Genomic DNA, 16175 nt, shown 5'->3' with positions numbered 1-16175 from the left:
TAGGATTGTCTCACCAAGGGGCAAGGGAACTGAGGCGTTTATCCACCAGCTCTTACCCCTCATTGGCTGAGGGTCTCATTTGTAACTCCCCTGCACTCGGGCTTATTTTGTACGCGGGGCAAGCATGCTCCTGCAGCCAGCAGAAACCCTCAGGCAGAGAGATGCAGGGAGATGTTGCCGTGTGTAGGAATGTTGGCAGTGACCCCTAGGGTGGGCCAAGGGGCCCTGGAGCAGCGCCCGCAAGGCCCGTTGCACCAAGCCCTTTCCTCTCCAGACCTCCCCTTCTGTGGGCTCCAGCATGTTCTGCCCTCGCCCACCCAAATGCAAAGTGCTCTCTCTGGTTGAGCTTTCACCTCCTTTCCAAGAGGCATTTGCTCCGTTAATACCCAGCATCCATTTCAGAGGCGTCACTTCAATAGAGCCACTTCTCTTCCTTCGGACTCACCAGTCACCCGGATGAAAGGCAGAGTCTCGCCGAAACCACAATGAAAGGATTCCTCGGCCAGCTTTCCTTTCTGTTGAAAGGACGGCTCCATCTCCCAGATCTCTGCATCCCATTGCTTCAGAGAATCCCGGGTGAGCTGGCGGCACAGCAGCGGGGTGGAGAAGTATTTCTGGAGCAATCGCTATCGTTTCTCAAATGGCCCCGTTTGGAAATGGCACCTTTCTGGGTTCTCTTCTGCTGGCCCCTTTAAAGGAGATTGTACTATAAATTCAAGAAGATTGTGCTCTCAGAATGCTTCCGTAAGTGTTCTGACATAGCCTCTAGACTTCCAGGGTCGAGGGCTGGGGGAGGTGTCCCAGATGTCATTTGTGGAGGCCTGGAGGGTGTGACAAGAGGAGCGTGGAGGGAACGGGGTGGCGGGGGAGTTTGATGACCAGCCACACTTGGATGACCAGGCAGATGCTGGGCACCTTTCATGGAGCTGGAGAAGTCAGGGAGAGGGGCTGGCTCTGGGGCAAGGACGAGGAGCCCAGCTTTGACCTGCTGAGTGTGGGGTGTCAGGGAGAGGCAGGCCAGATGGATGGGGTCCAGCACAGCTGCCCATCTTCCTTGTGCCCTGCCTACCAGCCCTGCCTGAATTTCCTTTCTTTGTATCATGGCATCACCTCCTTCAGATCCTGGCATCATCTCCAACTTCTTGCCTCGCCCTGATGATTCTCTATCTGGTTCCCAGTGAGGCTGGAGGACACTGTGGAAGGAGCATCCAGTCTGGAATCAGGCAAAGCTGCACCCAAAGCTCCGCGCTATCGCTCCAGAGTTCTGGAGTCTGGAGCAGCCGTGGGCCTCCAGTTTCCTCTTCTATCCAGGGTCTCTGCTCCGTAGTCACCTCCACGGAAGGTGTTAGCCCCTGGCATCCTAGCTAACACAGGAGCCGTCCCATCATACTCTAACCCTCACCTTGCTTATTCTTCTCCGAGGCTGTTACCGCCACCTGACATTTAAATGTTTGTGTTTACTTGTCTATCGTGTGTATGTGTCTCACCAGGGTGTAGGCCCTGTGATGACAGAAACACGTGTAAATATTGTAAAACACTGTTAGCTGCTGTCCCACTCAGTGTACGAAGCTGCCTGGCACATAGTAGGTTCCCCGTCAGTTTTTATTGAATGAGTGAGTGAAATAAATAAACCTCTCAAGATTGTAGATGGGAAGAGGCCAAGTGTGTGCCCTCAAATACAGAAGACAACTTTGGGGATCAAGGATCCATTTTACCAGGAAAAAGAAGACGGATCCCCTTCTAGCTCTTGTTTGGAACAGAAAAGGCCTACACGAAGCACACACCGAGCGTTCATTTGATCAGCTGGACTTACTGCACCAGCGTGTCGAAGGTAATATTTCATTGGATTTCACCCCATATTTGAAAGCAAAACAATTCGCATTTGAAAATCTCATTACTAGCATCTTCCCTCCAAATCCATTAACGGCGTGAGTGTTTCTGGCAACCGAGATCACCTCGGATTATAGTACGAAATGCAACTCTGGGGAAAACTGTATATTTCAAGATGTTCGTACCATTCAGTTGTCAAATATTCGCACGGTTATGATTCTCAAAGAAAGCATACAATGTAGGGAAATTGGTAATAAAATAAAAGCTCCGGGATGTATTGAGAGAAGGCGGCCAAAGGATTCCTCCCTGACACAGCTAATCCCAGGGACGGGAAATTAAAAACCACGCCAGAATATCAATGCCTCACACAGAGGATGGCTTGCTTTTCTTCAGTGAGATTCCAAGTCTCAGCCCGCATGGAAATCAAGGACTTCTTCACTGGACCTTCAGGTCTCCTGCAGCCACCCTTTCCCCATCCCACAGACAAGAGATTCCTCTCCTCCTACTTAGACTCACTGCGTCAGCTAAATCTGGTTGTTCACTAATCCCCAAATCCGCATGGCCATCCCTGTCTTGGTGAAGTTGGATGACATCATTAGATGACATCATTGGACGATGCCATTAGGGCTGGAGAGGTTCTGTAAGATTGAAAATGAAAAACAAAAAATGAAGGTTGGGGTTCTGTAGTCAAAGGAATTGGGAACCAAAGCATATGTTATCTTCCTCTCGGGGCTTCCAATTCACCCAGGCATGTTCAAGGCTCTGAGATGTCCCATGGTCAAGAGACTTGTTTATATTTATTTAACTTAGCGTTGTCCCAAATGAGCTGGCTCTGTAGGCTTGAATTTGACTGTATGAAATAGTCAAATTCTATGGAAAACTAGGGTACAAATTGAAATCCCCTGTACCTCCAACAGATGAGGCAACAAAAGCTATCAAAGTGCCTGATCACTTGGCTGGTCAGTAGCAGAGCCAGGAAGGACTGGACACCAGGGACCATGACACCCAGTTAAGGGCTTCTCTACTGCTCTCCCTTAATTCGCTTCAATTCAGTAAAATTCCACGAATATTTCTTGAGCACCTGTCATGGCCAGGTACTGTCCTGGGTGCTGGAATACACAAAACACATGAGACCGGGCCATACAGAATCCAACTTTGCCCCCACAGAGTTAAGAGTCTAATTTGGAGCTTCTCATCATTTTCTTCCCATCTTCTCTTCCTCTTCTCTCTCTCCTCCTCCCCTTCCTCCTCTCAGATCATGCTTCACTCTGAACAAGATAAATTGCCCTCAGACTCCACTTAAGTTACATCACTGCCTGGGTGAGGACCTTGATTGATTCCTTTTTCTTCTCTCAGAACAGGTTTGGCCTGTGGGACCCTGAGCTCCGTGACAGCAGGGCCTGTGCTGGTCTCTCTCACTCTGCTGGGCAGAACCCCTGGCTCATAGTAGGTGCTCAGTTCATACCTGTCCCGTGGATGACGGCTGAGTGTTTGTCAGTCCTGCAAGACATCCTCGGACCTTACATTCTTAGCTTCGCCGCTCGGCCTGAAACCCTGCGTCCGTGGAGGGTAGTAGGTCCCGATGTGCTCTCCACACAGCACCACATTCCTTTCCTTGTGATTTTCCTTGAACAAGTCCTCCAGCAAGTGCAAGCCAACATTCAGTCCCTCCCATGTTGATTCGAATCTATATCCAGCTCAGTTGCTCACCTCTTCTAGAAAGACTTCACTGAATCCCTTCCTTCCTTCCACCCTCCTTCCTTTCCGATTCTTCATCAGGCATTGTGCTAGGCCCTATGAAAAGAAATAGGGATCATGAGTAACCCCTGTCTTCGAGGATCTCATGGTCCAGTGGAGAAGACAGACAAGTGATTAATCATAATGCGGAATAATTTTGCCATGACACAGGCACTCACAAGCTGCCAGAGGTCTACAAATGGAGAGTCAACTCGTGTGGAGTCAGGAAAGGCCTGTAGAAGAAGCGGATGTACTAGCTGATCCTTGAAGTAAAATCCGGAGTAAGACAGCAGGAAACTTGCTGGGGTTGGTGGGGAGGAAGGGAGTATCAGACGTAAGAGCTGCAAACCAGGGATATCACATCTAAATTTCCCAGTGAAAGCTGGGGACCTAATTATCTCTACATGTTAGTTGGGGCCATACCTCAAATTGAGCCCCAGTTTTGTGATTTCCTCTTCTTAGACAAGTTACTTAGTTTTAGTTCCTCATTTATGAAATCAGACTATTCTTAGCACAGAGATTGACACATAGTAGGTGCTCAATAAATGTATGTTGAACAAATGCATGAATATTTCCCTAGCAGTTTTTATTGTTGAAAGTATTTAAAGTGATGAAGTTGCTTGTCATGTGTTAGTTGTTTCTCTCCCTATTTTTCTTCCCTGAGGGATATAGAGAGAGGACAGGACATTGTCTAAGGCTTGAGAGGAGCTGTTTCCTCCCAAGAAGATTTCCTAACTTCCATTAGCTCCTCTTTCTCGCCCCCAACTTCAGCTTTGAACTTTCTATTTAAATATAGATTATAAGCTAAATGGAGCCTCCTCCACCCCTAAATTTTTCTGAGTAAAATGTACTCCATACAGCCGCGCAAGTGTTGGCAATGACCCCTTTAAAAATTTCCAGGTGATCAGATTTTACTAAATCTGACTTTTTCTTGCTTCATTCTCCTGACTTCTTGCCCTGCATTAGACAAAATCTTTGGGGCTTCCCTGGTGGCTCAGTGGTTAAGAATCCGCCTGCCAATGCAGGGGACACGGGTCCAGGAAGATCCCACATGCCACGGAGCAACTAAGCCCATGCGCCACAACTACTGAGCCCGTGAGCCACAACTACTGAAGCTCGTGTGCCTAGAGCCCGTGCTCTGCAACAAGAGAAGCCACCGCAATGAGAAGCTTGCGCACTGCAACGAAGAGGGGCCCCCTCTCACCGCAACTAGAGAAAGCCCGCGCGCAGCAGCAAGGACCCAATGCAGCCAAAGATAAATAAATAAATCAATTTATTAAAAAAAAAAATCTTTCTGTGTCTCGATCCCCTGTCAGTGGCTGGCTACTCCCCCCCCTACACCGCCCCCCACTCTCATTTTCTCCCATAATGAGTTGTTCCAATGTGCTCTGCTACCCCTGAAGTAGAACCATATTTTAGGGATTCCCTTTGTTTCTGCAGAAACTGGGAGGGCACGGGTGGCAGAGGACAGCTGGCATTTTCAAGTAGATAGCTGTGCCAATCACTGCGTTTGGTGTCTCATTTTCTGTGTCCCATTTAATCCTTACAGTGACCGTGGTTGTGGGAATTCAAAGTTCAGGCTTCACCCTGACCAGTTAAATCAGAAACTCAGGGTGGGGTCTAGACATTGGTATTTTTGAGAAGTGCTCCAGGCCATCCTAATATGCAGGCAAAGTTTTAAATTACTGCCTTACACCAGGCTGCCTGTCAGAAAGTGTCTTTCGGAGACTTTTAGGAGCCATCAATATAAATGATGACGAGGATGAAAGTGTACTTGGAGTGAGGCCATTGGTTGTGGTCATAACTTTTTTCTCAGGCAAGAGCAAGTAGGTTCTTCAGGGAATAATCTAGTCAATCAAAAATACTCTTTGAGCCTTTTGCCCAAACATAAGGGAACCTGGAGTGCTAACAGTGGTAATACCCGGGGGACATTTCACAAAGTAACACAGGAAGGAAGTCTAGCATGAATAGCTTTCCCATATAACCAGGGAGAGTTTTCATGTAGCACACAGCCTAAGAGTTGTGTTCAAGGTACCAAAACCTTAAGATCTGCACTTAAGATCCACCACTGCAGAGGATCACAGTTCAATCCAGGAAGATACTGTGTGCATTTTGAAGATCCCACACTAAAAAGTTTAGCAATTTCCTTCATTGAGATGAACAGACAGATCTACTTACAGGAAGTAATTGGTCTATAGTCTGTTCCTTTGTATGTGAGACACGGACAATTTTGATATTGTTTCAGATTAATTTCCGTGAGCTACATGAACCTGAGGGTTCCACTAATTCTTTGGTGGGGGGAATTGGTACTAGAAATGTACAGCAGTGATGTTGGCTATTAGTTGTAGTTTGTCTGATGCATAGTTGTTAACATAAATCAGATACTAAACTCTTTTAATGCTTTCCATATTGTGGATTCAGTCATTTCCTGTCATTATGTTATTAGTAAACGAATCCCTCCAGGTTTGTAAAGATGGATATTTGACTAGTAAGCTTAGCTGAATATGTGTCCAAGTTCTCTAACCCTCAATGGGAAAACTAGGCAAGCAGTGCCATTTCACAGAATATAGGAGAAATATATTCTTTTGGGGAGAGCACCTCAAATAAGTGTACCCCAGTCTTGCACCCTTTAGGGTGGAAGAACTGGTGCGTTAAAGTCCACGATCAAATCACAGTACAATTAACTATAGACATACAAATACAAAAGTGGAGATACAAATGGATCCCAGAAAAATGTAAAAAAAAAATCCTGTATTTCTCCTTGGAATCATTTCAACTACACAATGCAATGATTAAGAGCACAGACACCGAAGCTAGGCTTCTAGGGTTTAAATCCCAGCTCTGCCACTTACTACCTGTGTGACCTTGGGCAAGTCGCTTAACTTCTCTGTGCCCCATATTCCTCTTCCTTGAAATGGAAATGACAGTAGTACCGACAATCAGAAGGTTGCTGTGAGGGTTAAATCTGTTAATATTTCTAACTCATGTAGAACAGTGCCTGGCACATAATGAATGCTATATATGTGTTTGTTAAATATAAACAGATGAACTCCCAGCAGCATTTCTCAAATTTCAATGTGCACATGAATCACATGGGGATTTTGTAGTAATGCAGACTCTGTAGGTCTGGGGTGTGGCCCGAGATCCTGTATTTCTAACAAGCTCCCAGGTAATGCTGATGCTCCTGGCTCCTGGCCATACTTTGGGTAGTGTGGGGTCTACGTGCTTCAGCTTGATGGGGGAGGGAGGGATTCAGGTGTGAGTTACCCACTCTATTTAACTTGCTCCCCAACAGCTGTGGGTGGTTGAAGGTGAACTCTTGGAGTCAACCTCTTGCAGTTGCTACAAGAGGTTAAGCCCTTTAATGCTCACGCTTGTTACTCTAGGACCCGACCACTTTTAATCACCCGTGACATTCAGTCATCTGGCTTCACTTTGAATGAGAGAATGGTGAGGGGTGGAGAGTCAAATCCCACTAATGGAGTATCTTAGAAACCAGCCAATGTCTCCCCTTGTGAATATGGGCCTCTCCATGGTAAGTTTCTTGGGAGTTACTATGCAAAAATGGTCTGTCTCATCTCTGATTTGAGCCACCTTAGCAACTGCTCGTTTTGTGATCCTGCTTTGATAATTTCCAGGCCCATGGAAGAGACATGGGGGAGAGATGAGACCACCCCTCACAGCACTGAGAAAAATGGTTCACTCCCTACAATCAAATTAACATTCTGGTTGTTTTTTGAATGCATGTTCTACAGTTAGCTTAAATTTGCCATCCACCAATTAAGTTGATGTAAGTTTATTTCATTGCCTCTTGATACACTGCCATATTTAAAGCATCTGAAAATGGTTTCAGGAAAACTAGAGCCCAAAGCACAGAAAAGGCCCAATTTGTTGAGCTAAAGAACTCAGGGTAAATCAGATAACGATCTGTGCTGTGGTCGTGTTTATTGCGTCCTATTACAGCTGCCAGCTCAGCATTCAGGGGCTCTCCTGTCTATCCTTGGCCACCTGGGCTTCAGGTGGGTGACTGTGCCTACTTGGTAGGTGGTAAAGACAGACTGTGGCCTTATGACTTGATTGACCAACTGTACATGTTTAAGAAAGTGTTGCAAACTTACTAGAAAATTAACATATTTTTCAAAGTAAGCATGCCTAAAAAAGGGAAGGAGAAATTACTTAAAGCAATCATAGATAACATTGAAAAATGAATCATTAGCAAAACCCACATTTTTACAGAAAACAAATATTTCACCATGATTTGGTACCTTTCATTGATGCCCACCCATTATTAATCACTGCTTAACTGCACCCTGATATTTTCTCAGGCTCTTGTATGTGCTTTTTTCCCCCATATCTTCTTCTTTAAAAAATGTCAGTCCCTTATTTGTTTAATTGACATATAATTAATAGGCAGTGAAATGCACAGATCTTAAGATTACAGTTTAATGAGTTTTTGCAAATGCGTGTTGCCACGTAACCCACATCTCTGTCAAGACACAGAACATTTCCATCACCCCCAAAACATTCTACCTGCTCCCGGTCCATCCTTCCCCCACCCACTTCCTCCTGGCTCTCAGGAAAACATTGCTCTGATTTCTTTCAACAGAGATTAATTTTGCCTGTTCTAGAACTCCATATAAATCAAATTGTGCAGGATGTATTCTTTTGTAGCTGGCTTTTTTCAGCATCATGTCTTTGAGGCTCATTTGTGTCGTTGCATGTATCAGTAATTCCTTCCTCTTTATTGGTGGGTAACTTCTGTTGTATGATTATAACTCCATTTTTTATCCCCTCACTTGTTCAACAAGGACATTTGGGTCATTTCTAGTTTTTGGCTATTACGAACAAAGCTGATATGGATATTCTTATTCAGCTCTTATTGTGCACATTTTCATTTCTCTTGAGTAAATACAGGCAGACTTCATTTTGTTGCACTCAGCTCTATTGTGCTTCGCAGGCACTGGGTTTTCTACAAATAGTAGGTCTGTGGCAGCCCTGCAGCAAGCAAGTCTATTGGCGCCATTTTCCCAACAGCACCTCCTCTCTTCATGTCTCTGTGTCACATTTTCAAAATTATTGAAACATTTTAAGCTTTTTCATTATTATACTTGCTATTGCGCTCTGTGATCAGTGATCTTTGATGTTACTGTTGCAAAAAGATTATGACTCACTGAAGGCTCAGATGATCATTAGCATTTTTTAGCAATAAAGTATTTTAAAACTAAGGTATGTACATTGTATTTTTAGACATAGTGGTATTGCATACTTAATAGACTACAGTATAGTATAAACGTAACTTTATTTGGCTACTGCAAAAAACTTTATTGTTTACGTTTGGTCTACCGCTTGGGAGAGGGCTCCAGAGTGGTTGAAAAGCTGCCTAGTGGCTGCGGAGAAAGACTTCAGGCAGAAGCCTTCACCAGGGGGACGCCAGACGGGCCCCTCAAAGGCTGCTGGGCTCTGGAGGCTCCTGCTCTTGCTTGAGGGTGAGCCTTTGGGAAGAGATACTGGCGCAGCCCAGCCTAGGGACCAGGCAGCCTGCGGAGGTCGGTCATGTGGTCGCCCATCTTCTTGATGAGTTTCACCTGCTCATCCCGGAAGCGGCTCTCCCGGAAGTCACGGAGCTGGTGATCTGCCCGGGCAGAACCCAGGGCACGCAGATCCAAAAGGGCCTGGTTCAGGTTCTCCAGGACCATGGCGGCTTCCATAGCGTCCTGGGTTTTGCCCCACTCATCTTGGGACGGCTTTTGCAGCCCTGGAAGAGGGCACGACTGCTGCGCTGGGTTTGATCTTCAAGAGACGCTCAGAGCACTCCAGCTTCTCCTCGGCCTGTTCGCGGACGAAAGTGGCCCACGCCTCCAGAGCCACATTGACGCGTTCGAAATAGAAGCCCAGAGAGAGGTAGGTGCGGGAGGCCCGCAGATGCACATAGACCAGGTAGTGGATGGCAGCCTCCACCTGGGTGAAATAATTCTGATGAATCTGGGAGCTCATGGTTGACGGGCAATTAGGAGCTAAGCTCAAAAAATGGTGTTGGCTGGTCCTGGAGGCTGAGGATAGCTGTAGAGGTTGGTTCTGAAGGTGACTACTGGAAAAAAGGTTGGAGGGTGGTCGGAAGTTGGAGGAGGGGGGTGTCCCTGGGCCTCTTCTGTCCAAACATTGTTGAAGCAAGAGACGGATCCGCGGACCACTGAGTGCACTGCCTTACCTGCGCCGGGAAACCAAAAATTTGTATGACTCGCTTTACTGAGATACGGGCTTTATTGTGGTGGTCTGGAACTGGCCCCGCAATATCTCTGAGGTACGCCTGTGGGTAGAAGTGGAATTTCTGGGTCCTAGGGCAGGTGAATGCTTAACGTTATGGGGAACTGCTAGACGGATTTCCGAAGTGGCCATTTTGCCTTCCTGATGTTACTGTACCAGAGTCCTGTAGCTCCACATCCTTCTCGGAATTTGATGTTGCCAGTTTTGAAATGTCAGCCCTTATGGTGTGTGCATAATTGTATATCATCTTTGTTTTAATTTGCATTTCCTTGATGACTAATGCTGTTGAGCCTTTTCTCCATGTGCTTATCGTACACTCATGTGTATTTTTATTTATTTGTTTGTTTGTTTGTCTGCCGTACGCGGGCCTCTCACTGCTGTGGCCTCTCCCGTTGCGGAGCGCAGGCTCAGCGGCCACGGCTCACGGGCCCAGCCGCTTCGCGGCATGTGGGATCTTCCCGGACCGGGACACGAACCCATGTTCCCTGCATCGGCAGGCGGACCCCCAACCACTGCGCCACCAGGGAAGCCCTCATGTGTATTTTTATAACATAGATTTTTTTTTTTTTTGGCCACGTGGCGTGTGGGATCAAACCCGTGCCCCCTGCATTGGGAGCACCGTGTCTTAACTACTAGACCACCAGGGAAGTCCCTCATGTGTATTCTTTAGTGAACTGCCTGTTCTAGACTTTTTACTCATTTCAAAAATTGGGCTGTCTTTTTATGATTGAGGTTTGAGAAGTTCTTTGTATATTTTAGATCCAGAGGCTTGTCAGATATATGTTTTGTGAATATATTTGTGAATTTTCACTTGATCTGTGCCTAGCGTAATAATGTCTTTTCATAAATTTTTAAAAGTTTGAGAAAATCTAGTGTATCGGATTTTCCTCTTATGATGAATGCTTTTTCATTCCTGTCTGAGAAATCCATATCTACTTCAGAGTTGCAAAGATATTCTCATTTGGTTTCTTTTGGCAGTTTTATTGTTCTAAGCTTTTATACTGATATGTATGATCCACGTTGAATTAACTTTTGTGTATGGTGTAAGGCAAGAGTTACAGTTAATTTTTACCCCTTATAGATTTACCCCAAGCTGTTTGTTCCAGTACTATTTATTGAAAAAAACCTGTGTTTTCCCTCATTGAATTGCTTAGGTTCCTTGACCCCCAAATCAGTTGGTTATATAAGTATGGATCTTTCTGGACTCTGTTCCACTGATATATGTGGCTTTCATTACCAACACCACAGTGTCTTGATTACCATGGCTTCATAATAAGTCTTGAAATCTGTGATTTTATCTTACTCTTACTCTTTTTCAAGATTGTTTAGCTTTTCTAGGCTCTCAAGATGTTTTTAAAATCATCCATTTCTAAAAATAAAAGTTAAGATTTTGTAAAATTAAGGTTTAAATACATTGAAATGCACAGGTCTTACAAACATATATACCCGTGTAAGCCACGCTTTTATCAGGACATTTCGATAACCCCAGAAAGCTCCATTGTGGCCTTCTTGTCATTCTGAGTTCTCAGAAATAACTACTGTCCTGATTTCTATCATGTTTTGCCTTTTCTAGAACTTCTTGGAAAGGAAATCAAGCAATGTGTACATTTGTGTGAAGGCTTCTCTCTCAGCATAATACTTTTGCTTTGTCTCTCAGTGGTTTGTTCATTTTTATTGATGAGTATTATTCCGCTGAACGAATACAACACAATTTGTTCATTCTTTCATCTCTTGATGAACACCTGGGTGGCTACCAGTTTTTGGCTATTGTGAATAAAGCTGCTATGATTAAGTTTTGTAAAAGACTTTTTGTGGATAGGTGTTTTCATTTTTCTTAGGTAAATACCGTAGAATGGAATTGCTGGCTGTGGACTAAATATATGTTTATTTAATACTTTAAGAAACTGCCATTATTTATTGCGTGGGTTGTTTTTTATTGTAGAAGATAACAGAGCTAGAGATAGATAACATATATCTCTATATACACTTTGTCAGATTTTATGAATATTTTCAGTTTACAGCCTGCTTAATCATTTAAAAATGTGTTTTTGATAAGCAAAAATCTTTTTTAAAATAGCATTTTGATAAAGTTCAACTGTTCAGTTTTCTAATGGTTACTGAATTCTATATCCTATCTACAAAAGTTTATCTAGCCCAAGTTCACAAAAATATGTTCCTCCTTTTCCCCTAGACATCTTATAGTTTTTGCTTTTAGGTCTGTGTTTAGGTCTATGTATCCTGTGACACTGATAAATTCACTTAGTTCTGTAAGTTTTTGTTTTGGATTCCTTAGGATTTTCTATGTACACTGCTGTGTAGTCTGCAAATAAAAGTAGCTTCACTTTAAATTCCTTTTATATGCCTTTCATTTCTTTTTCTTACTATCCTGCCTAGAACCTCTATGCAACACTGCACTAGAATTGGTGAGAGTGGACATTCCAGCCTTTTTCCTGATCTAAGTGAGAAAGCGTTTAATATAATGTTAGTTGTAAGCTTCTCATAGATAATATTAGGTTTAAGTAGATTTCCTCTGTTTCTAGTGTGAGAGCTTTTTTTCTTCTCTAAATTGTCAAAAGATTTTTCAGCACCTGTTGAGATTATTATAGCTCTCCCCCACCCACCTTATTCTAATAATGTGACAAATTTTATTAGTTGGTATTTGAATGTTAACCAACTTCGCATTCCTGTGATAAATCTCACTTGGTCATGTTGTGTTGTATTTTGTAATATTTTGTGCAGTTTGATTTGCTAATATTGTGTTAAGGATTTTTCATAAAATGTCCATGAGGCATATTAGCCTGCAGTTTTCTTTTCTTGGATGTTTTTATCTGGTTGGGACATGAGGTTTATGCTGGTCTCATACAGTGAGGCTGAAATTGTGTTCCCCTCCTCCAGGTTTATAGAGTGGTTGTTTAGGATTGGCATTATATCTTCCTTAAATATCTGATAAAACCATCAGGACAGCCGTCTAGATCTGGAGTTTTCTTTGTGGGAAGATACTTAATTACAAATTCACTTTCTTTAATAGATATATGGTGATTTAGATTTTCTACTTCTTGAGTCAATATTGGTAATTTGTGTGTTCCAAGGAATTTATCCAGTTAGCCTGAGTTTTAAAATTATGAGAATGAAGTTAATAATGTTTTGTCATTATCATTTTAAAGTATGTGGACTCTGTAGAGATATGTTCTCTTTCATTCCTGATATTGATTATTTGTGTTTCACTCTATTTCATCAGTCTAGCTGGAGTTTTATCAATTTTATTAAATTTCTCAAAGAACCCACTTTTGTTGCCATTTTTCCTGATGTTTTGATTATTTCCTTTTATATAATTTTCCATTCTTTATTATTTTTTCTTCTGCATACTTTGAGTTTAATTCCTCATTTAAAAATCTTTTTAGGTTGAAGCTTAGGTAATGTTTATTTTTCTCTTCTAATATAAATCTTTAGACCTGTAAGTTTACTTCTAAACCCTGTGTTAGCTGCATCCCACAAATTTTGGTACATTGTGTTTTTTATTTTTCTAGTTTAAAATATTGTCTAATTCACTTTACAATTTCTCCTTTGGTTTATGGGTTATTTAGAAGTGTAATGCTTAATTTCCAACATTTATGGATTTTCCTGGAATCTTGTTATTAATTTCTAACTCAACTTCATTTTGTCAGAAAACAAACTCTGTAGGATTTGAATTGTTTTAAGTTTGAGACTTGTTTTATGGCCCACAATAAGGTGTATTTCGGTGAATATTCCATGTGCGCTTGGATAGACTATGAATTAGATTGAGTTGATTGTAGTGTTGTTCACATTTTGTATATTCTTGATTTTTTGTTTACTTCTTGCTATAGACTGAATGTTTGTGTCCCCCCAAATTCATATGTTGAAATTATCTCAGTACGCTGGTCTTAGGAGGTGGGGCCTTTGATAGGTAATTAGCTCATGAGGATGGAGCCCTCATGAATGAGCTTAGTGCCCTTATAAAAGAGACCTCAGAGACTCCCTTGCCCCTGCCACCATGTGAAGACATGGCAAGAAGACAGATGACTATGAACCAGGAAATGAGTCCTCACCAGACACCAAATCTGTTGGTGCCTTCATCTTGAACTTGCCAGCCTCTAGAACTGTAAGACATTTCTGTTGTTTATAAGTCACCCAGTTTATGGTACTCTGTTCTAGCAGCCCAAATGGGCTAAGGTACTTTGTCTATCCAGAACTAAGTACAGTTGACAGGTTTGAACTACCACTTGTACACAGACATTTTTCAATAGTATAATAATAAATACTACAGTACTACATGGTACATGGTTGACTGAATCCACGGATGCAGAGGAACCTAGGAAATGGAGGGCCAACTATAAGTTATCCTTGGATTAACCCCCATGTTGTTCAAGGGTCAACTGCATTGAAGTTTGCAGCTCTAATTGTAAATGTATCATTTCTCCCATTCTGTCAATTTTTGCTTCAGTTACAGACAATTATGATTGTTATATCTTCTTCATGAATTGACATGTTTGCCCTTATTAAATGTTTCTCTTTATATCTGGTAATACTTACCTTGAAATCTATATTAACTAATGTTAGTATGGTTATTCCAGCTTTCTTTTAATCAGTGTGTCTTCATCTTTTGACTTCTGACCTGTTTGAACACTTCTATACATGATATAGTTAGTGCCTGATATTTAAAAAAAATCCAATCTAATGAGTGTTATCTTTTAGCGGGAGTGTTTAGTTCTTTTACATTTAATTAAATTATGTGTTTGGGTTTATATTTCTCATATTTTTAATCTTCTTGCTTCCTTGTGGGTTAATTGAACATATTCTAGTAATTATATCTCCTTGATTGGCTTAGTAGCTGTAACTCTGTGGCCTATATTTTTAGTGGTCACTCTGGGTTTTACAGTATACACCCTTAACTTATAACTTACACTTTTAATATTTTACTACCTCACATTTAGTGTAAGAACCATACAGCAGTATAAGGCTCTTTTCTCATTATTTTGTGCTATTGTAGTCTCACGTTTTACTTCTACACCTTATAAACCCAAAATACATTGTTACTATTTGGATTTAAATAATCTTTTTAAAAAATCAAGAAACGAGAGGAAAAATATTTAATATTTTCTGTTTGTGGTGCTCTTCATTTCTTTGTGTAAATATAAATTTCCATCTGGTATCATTTTCCTTCTTCCTGAATAACTTCCTTCCGTATTTCTCATAGTATAGATTTTCTAGCTATGGAGTTTTTCAGTTTTTTCTATTTTATAATTTTTTATTTTACCGTAATTTTTAAGGGTATTTGCCCCGGATATAGCATTTTCATTGACGATGTTTTTATTTCAGCCCCTTAAAGACATTGTTCTGTTTTCTCTGTTGCATTATTTCTGGTGAAAAGTCAGTGGAAACTATTATTTTCTCTCCTGTATGTTTTGTGTCTCTTCTGTGGCTGCTTTTAAGATTTTTATCTTTGGTTTATTACAGTTTGATTATTGTAAGTCTTAGTGTTTTTTTTCTTTGCTTATAATTCTTGGGGGTTATTGACCTTCTTCAGTCTATGAGTTAATATTTGTCATCAAATTTGGAAAATTTCCATCTGCTAGTTCTTCAAATATTTTCTCTACCCCAATCTCTCTCCTCTCCTTTGGGACTCTAACTTCAAGTGTATTACAGTACTTTATATGGTCTCATGGTTGAGCCTCTGTTCTTTTATTTAGCCTTTTCATCTCTTTGTACTTCATTTCAGATACTTTGTATTGCTTCATGTATAAGTTTACTGATCTCTGCTTCTGCAGGGGTCTGATCTGCTACTTACTTCGTTCAGTGGATTTAAACAATTTCAGATAATGTATTTTTCAGTTTTAGAATTTGCATTTTTTTAAAAAAAATAATGTTTTATTTTTTGGAGCAGTTTTAGGTTTATGGAAAAATTATGCAGAAAATACAGAGTTCTCATATACTACCCCCCACCCCCAAGTACATAGTTTCCTCTGTTAACACTTTGCATTAGTGTAATGTTATTACAATTGATAAATCAGTATTGACACATTTTTATTAACTAAGTTCGCAGTTTACATTAGGGTTCATTCTTTGTGTTGGCAGGTCCTATAGGTTTTGATGAATGCATAATGGCATGCATCTACCGTTATGGTATCATACAGAATAGTTTCACCACCCTAAAATCCCCCGTGCCCCACCTATTATCCCTTCCCTCAGATCTTCCTCCAAACCCCTGGCAACCACTGTCTCCATAGTTTTACCTCTTCCAGAATGTAATTTAGTTGGAATCGTAATATGTAGCCTTTTCAGACTAGTTTCTGTCACTTAGCAATGTGCGTTTAACATTTCTCCAC

At 41.8% G+C, this 16175-nt stretch overlaps 2 pseudogenes across 1 annotated transcript in view; one reads left to right on the top strand and one right to left on the bottom strand.

Annotated features, from left to right (window-relative positions):
• The window catches only part of LOC111179682 (large ribosomal subunit protein eL33 pseudogene), a 482236-nt pseudogene that overhangs the window by 342071 nt on the left and 123990 nt on the right, over window positions 1-16175 (top strand). The window lies entirely within an intron of this gene.
• LOC111179677 (ferritin light chain-like) lies at window positions 9090-10595 on the bottom strand (annotated as a pseudogene).

Source organism: Delphinapterus leucas, chromosome 20 (assembly GCF_059928025.1).
Source record: "Delphinapterus leucas isolate spDelLeu-1000000601 "Yukka" chromosome 20, BTC_Dleu_Yukka2, whole genome shotgun sequence".
In the NCBI taxonomy this organism is placed as follows: Eukaryota; Metazoa; Chordata; class Mammalia; order Artiodactyla; family Monodontidae; genus Delphinapterus; species Delphinapterus leucas.
The sequence above is the reverse complement of the archived record's forward strand: the minus strand, read 5'-3'. Positions and strand labels throughout refer to the sequence as shown.